Source organism: Canis lupus, chromosome 33, assembly GCF_003254725.2.
Source record: "Canis lupus dingo isolate Sandy chromosome 33, ASM325472v2, whole genome shotgun sequence".
In the NCBI taxonomy this organism is placed as follows: Eukaryota; Metazoa; Chordata; class Mammalia; order Carnivora; family Canidae; genus Canis; species Canis lupus.
Genome location: NC_064275.1, coordinates 21,359,656 through 21,372,327, shown reverse-complemented (window position 1 = coordinate 21,372,327; position 12,672 = coordinate 21,359,656). Strand labels below are relative to the sequence as shown.

Genomic DNA, 12,672 nt, shown 5'->3' with positions numbered 1-12,672 from the left:
CACAGTTGAAGAAGTTAAGGCAGAGGTGGCTGAGCAGCTTGCCCAAGCTCATTCACTAGGAAGTTATAGAATCTAAACTATATACCAGAGCTGCCTTCTCTAGAATGCTCTTCTGGAGATTAGAGGATCTTTATAATCACAGAGTCCCAGTCCAAGCTAAATGACGTGCCTAAGATCACAGCGCTACTCACCAGCCGTGATAGGACCAGCTGCTTTGCTTCTGGTTGACTTTTAACCCAATGCTGTTCTAACTAAGCCCCATCATTGTGGCTCATAGACTGGATAACAGTGAAGTTCAGGAGGAAGAGGAGTTCTGTTTTGACTTCTTAGATAAGCCTTTCATCAATTTGAAAACTTACTCCTAAGCCATTGCTTGCCCGCCCTCCCTTCCTTCCCTTCCCTTCCTTCCTTCCTTCCTTCCTTCTTTCTTTCCTTCCTTCCTTCCTCCTTTCCTTTCCTTTCCTTTCCTTTCCTTTCCTTTCCTTTCCTTTCCTTTCCTTTCCTTTCCTTTCCTTTCCTTTCCTTTCCTTTCCTTTCCTTTTCTTTCCAAAATATTCATTTATATTAAGGAGTGGAATGGTCCAAGAGTACATAAAAACTTAAGCATAAAGGTCCTTGATTCCCTACTACGCACATTAATTTAGTAAAAGGAGATTAAGTAATATTAAAGAGAATGAAAGAAATGAATGTGAATATATCCAGGGTAGTCCAATCCTCTAATTCACCAAAGGATGAATTGAAATTGTTGGCCCAATTCACACTTATGTGAAAGTCTACAGAAATTACATTTCCCTGTGTGAAAAGGGCTGTCTACTGACAACATTTCTATTACAAGACAGCAATCTTTTACTTAATTTTTTCTTGTCTAAAACTATGCATGGAGATTAATCTCTTTTTTCATACATTAGGATAAATCTAATATCACTATTCCAAACTGGTAGTATTTACAAAAATGAACCTTTGCTTTAGAGCCATTATTTTCTTTAGATGATAGGGGAAATGTTGCTTTCAACTAGGAAAAGTAGGGGTGCCTGCGTGGCTCAGTGGTTGAGCATCTGCCTTTGGCTTAGGTCATGATCCCAGAGTCCAGGGATCCAGTCCCACATCAGACTCCCCACAGGGAGCCTGCTGCTCCCTCTGCCTATGTCTCTGCCTCTCTCTGTGTCTCTTACGAATAAATAAAACCTTCTTAAAAATAAAATAAGATAGGAAAAGTAGAAAAGTGGGAAATATAAGGACTCATTCTATACCAGACCTTGCCTTTTCTTTGGAGCCATTGTAGGTTATAACTATGTACTATTCAAATGTAATTTTTCCGTTGGGTGTGGGTTTCCAAGAGCCTTTCAGGGAGTGGTGAGACTGCCCCAAATTGGAATTTCTTCAAGTGTAATGACAATTCAACCTTCAAATGATTTCTGTTTCCAGAGAAGTAGAAAAAGTAGAAATGCTTTTAAGACAGATGCTGAACAGACAACAAAGTTGAGTAGTCCTGTTATGTAGCTTAGTGAGATTTTAGTAGTCAAATAGAAAACAAAAATACAAAAATCATTAAAAGAAAGAACAGACACCCATCATAGTGCTGGCTTGGGTTGCTGTTTTGGGTCTTGATTGCTTGTGAACTACTCTAATTCAGACTCTTTTCTGTTTCTGGGCCTCAGAAATTGAACTGACCCTGCTGACTTTCCCTTTGAGAGAAGGGTTGAAACTCCTATAAAGAAAAACACACTTCTCCTGTGTGTCTCCTTTCCTCTCACGTCTACAACAACACAGCCTCATTTCTGACACCAGATGTGTAGCTTTTCCACACATCAACAATTCTGTGATACCAGCTGGATGTCCTACAATTTAACTCCAGCCTGACACCATCTACCTGGAGTTAGCATCAGATCACACAGGTTAAGGGCTCAGTCCCACAGGTCTCTCAACCCTGTTCAACCCTCACTTCGGACTCAGGCTCCAATCACAAGTCAGGTTGTCACCTGTGTTTCTGACCCCCCACATATAGATTGAGGTTCCCATGGCCCCCTGCTCAGGTTTGATTAATTGGTAGGGCTCACAGGACTCGGTTTACTCACTAGATTAATGGTGTATAATAAAAGGATATAACTCAGCAATAACCAAATAGGACAATGTGTGCAGAAAGGGGCGTGGAGCTTTCGTGCCCTCTCCCTGAATTTCCATGTGTTCATCAACCCTGAAGCTGCCTGATCTCTGGCCTTTTGGGTTTTTATGGAAGCTTCCTTACATAAGTGTGATTGATTAATTTCTTGGAGATTGAGCTCAATCACCAGTCCCTCCCCCTTCCCGAGGATGGGGGCAGAGCTGAGAGTCCCTACCTTCTAATCACATGGTTGATTCCTTGATAACCAGCAAACATCCTTGGGGGTTCCCTGAAAGGTATAGTAACATAAGCTCAGGGTGGGCTGAAAGCGCCTTGTTCTGAATGATAAAACACCTTTGTCTCTCTTATCACTTAGGAAATTCCAAGGCTTTTAGAATCTCTGTGCCAGAAACAGGGACTAAGACCAAATATCTATTGGATCCTATAAACCACTGCTCCCATGCCGTCTCCCTCAGCCGCCTCCTGTCCCACAATGCTCTGCTCAGTGCTCCTGGTGTTGAGCTCTCCAAACGTGCATCATTGGTCTGTTTCATTCTTTGGCTTGCTCTCTATCCCTTTTTCCTCATTTAATGTTCTCGTCTGTTCTCTGCTTTCCAGTCTGAGTTCAAACCCCTAGTGACAAGAAACCGCAAAAATACAAGCACAGAGTTTCCAAGTGTTTCAGGGAGTTAACTTTGCTTCCTGAGCTGTATATTCTATTCCTAATTTGTACAATAGATCAGATCCCATGGAAAGCCAGTAGATAGCACTTCATTTTCTTCTTCCATAAAGTGGGGTCACAGTGCTGGCCTTTGTCTTAAAAGATCACTGTGATGTGTTCCACCCTAGAGAACAAAGCTCATGCTAGTGAAGAGCTGCATTACTTACACTTGGTGCCTGAGCTGAGCTGGTGGGCAGTGGGCTGAAGTAAGAGCATGAGGTAATGAGGCCCTGCCTGGCTGTGATGACCAGTGTCCTAATGAGATTTCCTGCAATGAACACACATCCAGCATTTTGTTTTATTTCATTTTAATTGAAAGCTTAGGAAACGCTTCATGCTTCATAAACGTTCTGTTATTTTCAGATCAATCTACTATACTGGAAAACTTAATAAACAAATAGATAATGGTCCTGCTGAGTTGTTCAGCATCTCTTATTCGCATCTCACCAGCTTCAGGCTTTGCCCGCAGAATCTTGACTCCTGTTTTTTGTTGTTGTTTATTTTTTTCAGACATTAATGATTTTAGGAGAAATGCTCTGCTGCAGGAAACAGTGGCAAAGACTACAACTTGCTTTTGAACTACTTTCCATTTGGCTGGTTTTTTGAATCATTTGTAATGTCCCCTGATTAACACCTTTTCTTCCTCCCTCCACCCCTTACATTCCTGACAAAATAAGTAACCAGGAAAGATTGGTTTCTCTATTCAGTTGTGTTTGGGGTTTTTTGTTGTTTTGTTGTTGTTATTGTTTGGGTTTGTTTTTGGTTCTGGTTTTTAATGAAAGCAATGCACATATTCTTGGAAATATTGGCCTCCAGGGATGTGTGTGATATGTCGTTCTGATTGGTCATATTCAACTGGCCCAGTGTGGGTGGCATGTGAGCTGTGACTAGGAGGAGAACTGCTGGGTATGGTAGGGTGCTGCCATGGTGTGCACCCTACCTTGCTGCCTCTATGTCTCCTGTCTTGAAATTTTGAAAATAAAAGGAAATGGATTAAATGCACAAAAAATGGCTTGGCGGTGAGAAGTTTGACTATAGGGTAGAAGATTTCAAATAATTGTGCTTTCATTCCAATTGGAGAGACTTAGTGATGAAACCTAGCAATTTTTTAAAATATCAGATTCCCTGGTAGGGAAATTCCTAGGCATGGGAAAAACAGTAAGTATTCCTTGGGTGTAGGAACTACTTTTTTCGTTGTTGTTTTTCTCATATTTCTTAAAAGTAAAGAACTTGGAATGACATCTGGTGCACAGTAAATACTCAAAACCTACAATAATGGTGATGAAGATGCATATCCCTGGCATCCAGTCCAGAGGTGGCACATAGCAACTACTTGTTAAAAAATGATTGCGTTGTTGAAAACGAGTAAATGAGTAATATTTTCTTCTGAAAGTCCCATAAAAATGGTAAACAGTTTCCAGTGTTCTGTCCTCTTCTCTACATAAACCTTTTCGAGCCCCATACTTTGGAGCTTGATCCGTTAGATCCACATTCAAGACACTGACAGATGCTAAGGACTCAGGACAAGGAGGTCTTTGCCCCAGTGGCATACTTAAATCCAATGGCCCTGACTCTTATGTGTGATAAACCAAAACCAGACACAGTCCTCAGAGCTCCTTGTCTGAAGTCCTAAGGTCATGCTTAAATGGCTACAATTTGACATTTTCAACATAACATGAGCAAGAAAAATTTCAAAGGCAGAAAAAAGACAAATAAATGGGAAAAACAGACCAATAGAGAATGTTCATCATTTGTTATAGGTAGAGGATCAGAATCCTCTTATACCCAGTCTTTGTCCAACAGTTGTTTGCTTAAGCCATAAGGTCTTGGAGAACTGAGACCATAGATGATGTAGCTCTAATCTTGTAGGACGTTGGTAAGCTGTCTGGATTGATAGGTAAGAAAACTCAGGTGAGAGGATCCTAAATGTAAAGGAAAACTTGAATTACATTTTAAAAAGTAAAATTAGAAGTGGCTAGAGTTGAAAACACTACCTACAAAGCAGAGAGCCTTGGTCTCCCTTCGTAGTTATCAGTGAATGACAAACACTTTGGGTCCTCATTTTATTATGTATAATAAGCTACTATGATGACTTGGTTGGGCAGATCGTACCACTCTAAGTCTGTGACCACGTGCGTCATCACCACCTCCAGTGCTACTACTTGCCTTCCTAACTTACCCTTTCTTTAGGTTAGCATGGCAAATGCTAATGCAATGAGACCATCCCTTTGTCTTCCAGGATTATTAGGACTCTTATGCAGAAGGATCAAAGTTAAGGAAGTATTGGTTGGGCGAGGACATGGACACATAGACTATGCCATGATTCATGACTTACATGTGTTACCTATTTTCATTTGAAAAGTTATGGGGTAGAGTCACAGAAAGGGAGATATATTACACTTGCCATGCTATTTCTCCCTATTCTCTTTTTATTCAAGAATAAGTTAGTAGAGAAGAGATGAACAAGAGGAACAGATGAGATTGTGCCATTATTTTTACATGTTCCTAAAAAGTGACTTTGGTTTGTCCTCCATAATAAAACTCCATTCGGCCACCTGAGATGTATTTGGAAACAGGGTTCTAGGTGCATTATTTCTGCTTAGTGTCTCAACTATAGCACCTAAAGAAAAAGGAAATTTTTGCTAGAGCCATGGGTAAATGTATCCACCTCTCTGAGAAACACAGCTCAAGCAAGTACACTCAAGGAGAATGAATAGGGAAAGAGAAACATAAGATGGAGGGACAGGCAAGTTCTGGGCCCTCTAAATGTGCTTGAGCTTAAATGAAAGCGTGAAGTGAGCAAGCATGTGTGTTGAAGCTCAAGGTATGCATGAGGAGGGATGGAAGGTTAAAGATCGCCTGGGCCTTGAGCTGCTATGCTTGTTAAGACGTGCGGCTAGGTATAGGTGCTTTGTCAGTACGCAGGGTCACAGGAACTGATCTAAAAGGAAATGAATGAGAGAGGTGAATAAGGTTCTGCCTTTACTTGTATTTCTGCACTAATTAAGTACCAAAATGCTCTCAACCGTGTATCAGCAGTCATGGTATGGGTCTCACCAGGGAAAGATGCTTTGCAATTTTCATGAAAGCCAAGTAAGGAAGGTGGGCGGGGAGAAACTTAAGAGTAAATCTCCTCATTAATGAAAATCTGTTTTTAAGGCGATTTGCTTTGGTTCACGGCTTATTTTCAAGATCAGGATTAATATTAATTGTAAATTTATGGAAAGTGGATATACTTAAGAGACAGCAGGTTTCCTTTGCATAACTGCGTGTGTCCTCTGGGAACACATGACTTGGAAGGATGTGGCTTGCGTGGCAGGTTACATAACGGGCATGATTATGGGCTGTGCATGCATTCTTGACGTCCGGAACAGCTGCATGCTTGTAAAGGTTTGCATCTTAAAGTTGAGATGAAGTCCCCTGGGCACTGTGAAGATTTGCACAGGGAGTTCAAGATGCCTCACATATTCATGTACTCTGTAATCATAGTAACAGCTATATTAATAGTAAATACATTTTAGCCACTTAATATGTGCAAAGCGCAGTTTCATTTATTTAATCCTCACAATAATCCTGTGAGTTAGTTCTTATTCTTATCTGTGCTTTAAAGAAGAGGAATATGATCCACCAAAATGTTAAAAAAAAAAAAAAAAAAAAAAAAAACTTTCCAAAGGTCATAAAACTATTAAGTGGTAGAGATATATCTTGAACCCAGAAAGGGTGATTCCAGAGACTAAATAATCAACCACTGTCTGTGCACACACACTAGAACTGGAATTGTATGAAAGGTAGATGAGTAGTCAGTTGTGTAAATTACATCCATGCCAAGAGTACTTAGTCAATATAGCATGCTAGGAGAGCTACCTAACACATACCGTATTTTCGTCAATTCTGAGACACACATTTTATTCACAAAGTAGTAGTAGTGTCAAAATCAAATTATGTCTTTGAGTTGATGATAAGAAGGCATTATATTATAATTTAATTATATGCTATATGTTCCTTTTTTGGTGACTCATAACACTAGGTCTTAAAATCAGTGCCATCTTATTATCAATAAAATAAAGAAGGTAGTTTTTAATGCCTGAGTACAGTAAATTAAGAGGTGATATATAAATGCACATAAAGGAATTTTGGTAGATGTGTATATGTTTGCCTATGGCTGCAGTTTGACACATCTGCCCTGACTAAAAAAAGCAGAAGTTCATTACATTCAGAAAATACAATGAACTAAAGATCATGCTGTTCTATTTTCCAGGACTTGAATTGGAATAAAGAATTGATGCCTCAGCTTTATTATTTTTACTGGTCTTTAGAGTCAAACAAGATCTTAGAGATATAATACCTAGCATTCATCTGCATAGTTTTGCTGGCAGATAATTGGACCTGAGTACTTGAACTATTTGAGGCTGAATGACCACTATGACCAGTGCCAGAGATACTGTAGACAGATTGTGTCTTGGTGATAGCTGTAGATCAACTAGCGCTTTACCATGCATGCAAAGGGTAAATACAAAATACATATTTAATGACTTAATAATTTTCTCAGTTCAGTTAAATTTTGTGTCCAGTTACCTATTTGGAAGTTTATTCTAAATCTGGTATTCTATGTTAGATCTAAATCTAATCTCTATATAAATATGTTTTTTTGTAAAAATGTAAAACTATATGTTTTTCAAACTATCTTATCTCTTGGTGTTACAGAAATATGGTGTGATATAAAGCTATAACACCTGGTTTCTAACCCCAACTGCACTGCCTTTGTATTGTGTAACTTTGGGCAGGTGATTAAGTTGACTGAGTTCTAGAAGCTGGGTCTGTAAAACAGAAATGATAATGCCTACTTCTGAAATCTGTTATGAAGATTAAATAAACTCAAACGGCATGTAATAGGAATTCAGCAAATGCTGCTTCCTGTAGTATTTTCTCTAATTCAATCAGAAAATCTTAAGTTCTCTGCCTCTTACTTATGTATAATCTGGGCACAGCTAGATGGTAAGGATTTTTTTTTTTTTTTTTTAAGGAAAGCAAAAATGTTAAGCCACCATTTAATTAAACCCTGCTGTATTATAGTCTGCAGTTGGTTCCTAAATCCTGTGTTACAGGTCTAGTTTATGAAATGCATCCTGGTAATATGGGAGAAGCATTGTGTGATGCTGTTCATCTTTACGGCACTCTGACAGAAATTATCTCTTGTTGTTCTGAGTGCAAAAGGTCAGGCATACAACCAATCAGGCATACAACTCATAGTCCCAGTTGATTACGGACTATCTTATTTCATTCCATGTAATTCTGTGGCCATAACAGAATGCCACAGATTGGGTACCTTATAAGCAACAGAAATTTATTTCTCATAGCTGTGGAGGCTGTGGAGTCTAAAATCAAGGCAATGGCAGATTCAGTGTCTGGTGAGAACCCACTTCCTGGCTCATCCGCAGCCGACCTCTCACTGTGTCCTCACGTGGTGAAGCTTTCTGGGGTCTCTTTGATAAGGGTGCTAATCTCAATTGTAGGGTCATCACCATCATCACCTGGTCTCCTCCCAAAGGCCTCACATCCTGATACCATTATATTGGGGCTTAGGATTTAACATAGGGATTTGAAGGAGGGATACAAATATTCAGTTTACAGCACAGAAAGACTTTTTACATGTTAGTCTTGTTTAAAAAAAAAAAAAAACTTTTGCTGGGAATTACAGAGGCAAATAAAAGTGTGATTTTTTTTCTAGGAAGCAGAGATAGTTAATTAAATCCTTTCAATATTAATGAAATATTCATTAGAAAGTAGGGGGTAGAAGCCTGCCTTGTAACGAAGACAAATATTCTTGATCCTGGAGAGTATCAGGGGATAAATCCACCTACTCTCTTTAGACAGAATAGTTTTGAACACGGGTGCCTAGGTGGCTCAGTCAGTTAAGCATCTCAGGTCATGATCCTGGAGTCCTGGGATCTTGCCCTGTGTCAGGTTCCCTGCTCAGTGAGGAGCCTGCTTCTCCCTCTCCTGTCCCCTGTGCTTGTGCACTCTCACTCTCCCTTTCTCTGTCAAATAAATAAATAAATAAATAAATAAATAAATAAATAAATAAATAAATAAAATCTTTAAAAAAATATATTTTTGAACAAGAAAAATACACAATGGAAAGAACAGAGTCCAAAAAAATTCTGCCCTTCCCTTTCAGGTTCCCGGGGAAAATGTTCTTTAGGGCTCAAAAGGAACACAAATGGAATATTCTCAAAAGGAATATCCCCAAGATACTCATTGACATATTAATGGCAGTCCACAGTTTTCAAGGAGGTATTTGCTGTTACCCCCACTTTACAAAAAAAAAAAAAAAAAAAAAAAATGGGACCTAAAGTCAAACAAGAAATTGCCTGGAGTTGGCATTCAATCCAGACCTTTCGATTACAGGTCCACAGCAATTCACTCTATAACTCAGACCCAATAATGGCTTACATGATAAAATTAAAAATTTAAGAAAGAAAAACAAAAGCCAACACTCCTTCATTCAGCCAATCTTTCAACAAATATTTAAGGAGTGCCTGTTATGTACTCTGTGAAGGTTGAGGAGCTTATTAAAAATCTCTTCTAGAGGATCTCTGTCATGAAGGCCAGATGCATTATTGATCAATATTGATCACTCACTGGCAAGGTCATTGACTTGAAAAGATCCAGAGTAAATTAGAAACACAAAATTCTGTTAGGAAGTGATTGATAACAAGCAAAATTAAAATTGAAAAAAGGTACTGTTGCCTTTATTCACTTTAAATCTTGATATGTATTTAATCTTTATGTTTGTTTCTGATAGATACTCCAATCATTCATATAGAAAGGTCTATATATAGATCTCTCTCTATATATATACATATTTAATTTAATTACAATTAATTAATATACATAGAGGTAGACATAGGTATATCCATACATATGATGTATGAATATATATGAAATTTCATAATATACATAAACATATATACACATGTGGATTATATAGATAATGAAATATTATTCAGAGTTAAAATTGAATTTAAACTTTGAAAATATAAGTGGGACAAGTCGTCCCTAGGGTCTGAGCAAATATAAGTTGCTAAATGTTTGGAGAGGACCAATACGTGACCTGATGTATTCCAAATCCTTGATGTCCTGCCAAAGACCTATGAGGTTGCCGATGGGATGTTGGGAGCGTGTGGAAAGCTGGACATGATGTTCACCTCCTCTGGCTTCCTTTCAACCCAAGTATCTTTTTCTGTCCTGAGGGTGATATTTTATTTGACAAAAGGGTCACTGCTTATTAGAAGGTTTGAAAATGACAGTTGTAGGGGATATACTAAGAAATCAAATCCAAGTGTCAGAAGTGTCACCATCGAAAACTAACAAGCATTTCCCTGACTTGTGTATATGAATAATCATCCTGTGTGCACAAGGCCCAAGGCAAGTTTTATTTTAGGAACCCTTCATATCTCATCTCTTCTCTTCCTGCCCACTCTATTCTGGACATAGAATATTTCACAGATATGCCCTTAATTGTCACATGGGTCGCAGAAAATGTTATTTTTGTTCTGTAAACGATTACAAGCCTGTTTTCAAATCTTAAAGTATTTAAGCAATTACATGCCTCCTAAATCCATACCGTCAGCAGTCTCGTGCTTTCCAGTGCAATGATTCTTTGCCTTCTACAAGGATTTGGGAAGATATTTGATTCCAACTTCCGTTCACCTCTATATTTCCTCTGTTCCCACTGCAGGTTTTCTGTCTGTCCAGGATGTTCTATTTTGTCTAAATACCCAGGAAAAGCATGATGAGATCCATATGCTTTCGTCCTCTATGCGCCTTTTCACCATCCCTTTGCAACTTTCCTCATTTCTGTTTTCCCCTTCTAATTCCATTTGCCCGGTCTGGATGCTTCATGATCTTGGACCTCCTCTTTTAGAAAGATATTTTCTGGTTGCCCAAATGCCATTAGGTTACCCCAGCCAGCATTCTCTGCTCTTTCTGGACAATGCCTTGCATAATCCTTCTCTCTGTCTCCCACCCAACAATTGCAACTGTTACCCACTGGCTTATTTATTCACCCATAATTAAATTAAACTGTTTGCCTAAAGAGAGTCAAGCCAGGAAAACTGGATAAAATAGTGGGCTAAAAAGACACGGTCTTGTCCTCAAAGAGATTTGAGTAGAGTGGGAAAGACTTTCAAGTAAACCCACCATGGCCATGCAAGTCTTATTAATAGGATAGGAGGAAGGTGCTGTAGGGTTGGTCCTATAGCAGAGGCTCTTAGACATTGGGCATCTAGGAAGACTTCCCTGGAGGGATGCATAAGAATATAGTAAGTGAAGAAGAGAATTGCCTTGGGGGAAGGCAAAGTGTTTTAGGAAGAGGGAACATGGGAGAGAGAAAGAAAGCATCCTGTTGGAGGCACAAATAGATATTTGGTGTGTTTAGAGCTAGAGCTTAGGCAGTGATAAAACATGAAGCTATGGCCAGATCTAGGAGAATCGTGTAAAGGGTTTTAAGAGTTTGTACATTGCCTACTGTACAACAACAGGGACTATCTAAGGATTTGTTCAAACGGAGAGAAATGATGATTTGAAGTCTCAGAAAGATGACTGTGACTCTAGTGTGGAGGATTAAGTAGTGTAAGCAGGATTGGGGGCAAGTCTGAAATACACGTACATTCTCTCTCTCTCTCTCTGTCTCTGTCTCACTGTGTCTCCCCCCAACCCAGCACACAAACACACATTTTTTTTTTTTTTGTAGCACCAAAACAGATTAGCTTTTTTTAAAAAAATATTTTTTTAACAGATTAGCTTTGAGCTACAAGTTTTTAATCAAAATCTTATCACTTTAGGCAGCCCAGGTGGCTCAGCGGTTTAGCGCCGCCTTCAGCCCAGGGTGTGATCCTGGAGACCTGGGATCGAGTCCCATGTCAGGCTCCCTGCATGGAGCCTGCTCTTCTCCCTCTGCCTGTGTCTCTGCCTCTCTCTCTCTCTCTCTCTCTCTGTCTCTCATGAATAAAAAAATAAAATCTTAAAAAAAAATCTTTTTACTTTGATCTGGGGTAGTTATTATCTATATCCCTATATAGAAATAGATCAACTAAAGACTTGATTCCCATAAGGAATAGTGCTCTGTTGCTTTATTACTTGTCTCAACCCTGACTACGTAGAATGTGGTCCATGAACCAGCATAATTAGCATCTCATGGGAGAATTTTAGAAATGTGAATAGCACTTCCCACCTCAGACCTACTGAATCCAAATCTGCATTTTTAACAAGTTTCCCTAATTGATTCATATGCACATTGGAGTTTGAGAAGCCTGTTCTAGAAATCTACCTCAGACTCCCCAGCCCTTAGTTCTAGCTCGATGTCTTAGAGACAGATATAAATTAGTAAGATTGAACTTAGGCACACGAGTAAACATTAAACTAACTTTTCACTTTGTATCTTTAAATTCAAGCAGTGCCCCCAAATGATATTTCCACATCAGTTTCCATCCCAAGGTGGAGTGACTGCAAGTTTTGGGAGGTGGATTTATCACAAGTTATATGAGTTGTGACGGAGGGTTTCACAAAGAAGGACTCTCCTCCAAATTATCTTTAGGATATTATTGGACTTCTCCCTTCCAATATTTCAACTGTCAGGCCAACTTGCACTATGATAGCCTGACATTGCCCAAATTTAAGCCTCTGGGTCGTTGCCTTCAGTAATAGGTAAGGGACCTCCTTTTAGTCATATTGTCTTAAAATGTTATCTTAGGCATCTATTTCATTTCTAAATTTCCGTCTAAAGTTTCTGCAGCGCCCACAAAGGGGAATCACTTTCTTTTACGTATCTTACACAATGACAGTTTAG

General features: G+C 39.1%; 1 long non-coding RNA gene across 3 annotated transcripts in view; it reads left to right on the top strand.

Moving 5' to 3' along the window:
* The window catches only part of LOC112677931 (uncharacterized), a 191,981-nt gene that overhangs the window by 117,327 nt on the left and 61,982 nt on the right, over positions 1 to 12,672 (top strand). The window lies entirely within an intron of this gene.